The following is a 2,988-nucleotide window of genomic DNA, read 5'->3' as shown; positions in this document are numbered from 1 at the left end:
ATAGAAGGAATTAATTTTATAGCAAAATCTGTACTTCGTCATATGTCGAGAGATGCTTATTGCTGAAGAAGTTCTTTCTCATTCTACAAAGTACAACGTTGTTTATCGTTGAAACTTGATTAGACATGAATAAATATGAAGGACAAAGCAGTCTTAACTTGGTTTGAGTTAATGAATTCGTTTTATAGGAGAATCCGAATTCGTGCATAACTCATAAAATAGAGCTTATTTTCGGATTCCTGAAGAATGATTCTGGTTCTTTCTAATAATACAAAGTTTGTTGTTTATTGTTGAAACTTCATCAGAAGTGAAGAAATAAATGAATGCCTATCAACAAATTGACCTTCTGTTGACCTTCGGGGAGGTGAGTATCTTCACTAGACTCACCTGTCTGCTCTTCCTCCTCATTTAGCGTAGCTCCACCCTCTGCCTGTGAATTCTCACAGACTTCAACACTGAGTGGTGAGGCCTCTACAGGCCCCTCCCCTTTTTGCTCCTCACTTCCAATCCAAGCTTTTGGCGGGAAGTTTGAATTTATTGGGTCAACCTCTTCACTTTGTTCACCAACTGCCACCTTTGGTCCTTCTCTTTGTTGGCTTGACTGTGGCTTTACCGTCTTTAATTTGTTGGCAAAAGATTTAGGGCAATCTCTGAAGAGGTGATTTAATTCTCCACAGAGATTACATTTCCTGCCATTTGGACACTCTCCAAAAGTTTGCCCAATTTCTCTGCTCTTCCCACATAACACCTTGGTACAAGCCTCAACCAGGTGCCCATGCTCACCACACTTGCGGCAGAACTTGGGCTGCCCCTGGTAGTGGATGTAACCTCGGTTTTCAAGGTGGCCAGAGTGTCGCCCACCCGCTGCACTGAGCACTCTTCAGCCCTTTTAAATGGTATAACTTTGCACTCCCGCACGCTCCAGCAAGCACCATTCAAGCAACAACTTTGCACTCCAGCTTCGAACATCGGCACAGTCGCAACAAGTAAGGCGACTCTACTCAGAGAAGTCACTCTGCACAGTAACAAGATTTCTTTTGCACAGACAGAAAGGGCTTCACCCGCAAAGGTAAAGCCTGCCAAAAATAGAAACAACTCATTAGTGCTGCTCTCCACAGAAATCTTTAGTAAAAGGCGAAAGACTTGTACGTTATGAAGAGAAACCAGAGTACGATTATCCGTCACTGCGGGAGCAGGGCATCAGGCTTGTTGGCATAGCCACCTTCCCCATGGTGAGCTTTGCTTGGTTGAGACACTTGCTCCCCCCCCCCCTTGCTCCTCGGCTGACCAAGTAGGAACAATCGGGCCCTATTCGATGGCTGCCATGTCTTTTACTCTGTGCAAAAGACAAGGCAGCAACAAAAACACCACGAGAATCCCGTATTGAGGCTTTGTTCTGACCGCTCATTCGGGGTCGCATTTCTTTCAAGCAATTCTCCTGGTTAGCCCACACTCGGCTCGCTCCCATAGCCGTGTTAAAGTCTACTTCGCATTCACTCTCTTTTCCCATCAGACTCTTGGGATTTTATCTATAAAATGAATTCCTTCACTCAAACTATGTGAAAACTGCTTTGTCCTTAATATTTACCATGTCTAGAAAGATTTAAACAAAAAAAACAACGTGTACTTTGCAGTAAAAGAAAGAGCAAATCTAAAATTTCAGGAATCCGAGAATAAGCTTACTTTCATGAGTTCTTCACGATTTCGGATTTTGCTATAAAATGAATTCCTTCACTCAAACTAAATTAAAACTGCTAAACCGCTAATCTGTTATATGTAAGGCAGATGTCAAATTCACCGAAATAGGATCAAAGGGTATTCGGCCAATCGAGCTGTAGCAACTTCGGTAAAAGAGTATAAGTTGAAGAGTTTGTGAATAAAGGTGTGCGCACACAGTGTGCTGTACGAAAATAGGCAGGGAGCAATGCCGGCTGGGGTATATGTTCTTGTATGTTGTCTGACTGTTTGATTTGAATGTGTTGTGTAAGTGTCCTATTGAATGTTACATGTTTGGGCTTTGACACGCTTCACTGTGGTTGTTAACTGTGTGGTGTGTCCTGAAATGTTATATGTTTGGGCTGTGTGACATGCTTAATGCTTGTCAGTAGCTACCCACTTATTCATATACTATCAAAGTATGTCCGGACTTCTTATGTTGTCAGTTCCCATCAAAAGCGGAAGCGGAGGTCTTCGGATGCAAGTGGGTGTGAATATCCCACCATACAAGTATGGTGGAGAGGAAGCTGTGAATGGCCGACCATAGTAAAAGGCGGGTGAGAGAAGGTGCGAATGCCTAACCATACATCATCAAAAGAGGGAGCGGAGGTGTTCCGCTGTAAGACGGTGTGAATGTCCGACCATAGATGGTAAAAAGCGGGTAAGAAAAGGTTAAATTGCCCGACTGTACACAATCAAAAGAGGGAGCGGAGTTGTTCAGCTAAGAGAAGGTGTGAAAGTCCGACCTTGGTTTGTAAAAAGCGGGTAAGAAAAGGTTCGTATGCCCGAATATACACCATCAAAAGCGGAAGCGGAGGTGTTCGGCTGCAAGATATTGTGAACGTCCGACCAAAGTTTGTAAAAAGCAGTTAAGAAAAGGTTCGAATATCTAACCAAACATAATCAAAAGCGGGAGCAGAGCTGTTCGACTGGAAGTAGGTGTGAATGTCAGATCATAATTTTCAAAAAGCTGATGAGAAAGGGTGAGAATGCCCGACTATACATCATCAAATGCGGGAGCGGAGTTGTTCGGCTGTGAGTAGGTGTGAATCTCCGACCATAATTGCTGAAAAATGTGTTAGAATAGGTAAAAATGCCGGTCCATACATCATCAAAAGCGAGAGAGGTTGTGTTCGGCTGCAAGTAGGTGTGAATGTCCAGCCATAATTACTCACAAACGGGTAAGAAAAGGTAGTATTGCCAGACCATATATGATCAAAACAGGGAGCGGAGGTGGTTCAGCTGCAAGAAGGTTTGAATGTCCGACTAAAG

General features: G+C 43.4%; 1 non-coding gene across 1 annotated transcript; it reads right to left on the bottom strand.

Annotated features, from left to right (window-relative positions):
* Positions 1–1,058: 1,058 nt before the first annotated feature.
* Positions 1,059–1,172, bottom strand: LOC140274256 (U5 spliceosomal RNA). Its single transcript, XR_011908226.1, has one exon. It is a non-coding gene; the product is annotated as a U5 spliceosomal RNA (small nuclear RNA).
* Between the last annotated feature and the right edge of the window lie 1,816 nt (positions 1,173–2,988).

The sequence above is a fragment of the Leuresthes tenuis genome, unplaced genomic scaffold, assembly GCF_036924035.1.
Source record: "Leuresthes tenuis unplaced genomic scaffold, fLeuTen1.0.hap1 SCAF_17, whole genome shotgun sequence".
NCBI lineage: Eukaryota > Metazoa > Chordata > Actinopteri > Atheriniformes > Atherinopsidae > Leuresthes > Leuresthes tenuis.
This window is presented reverse-complemented; position numbering and strand designations above follow the sequence as displayed.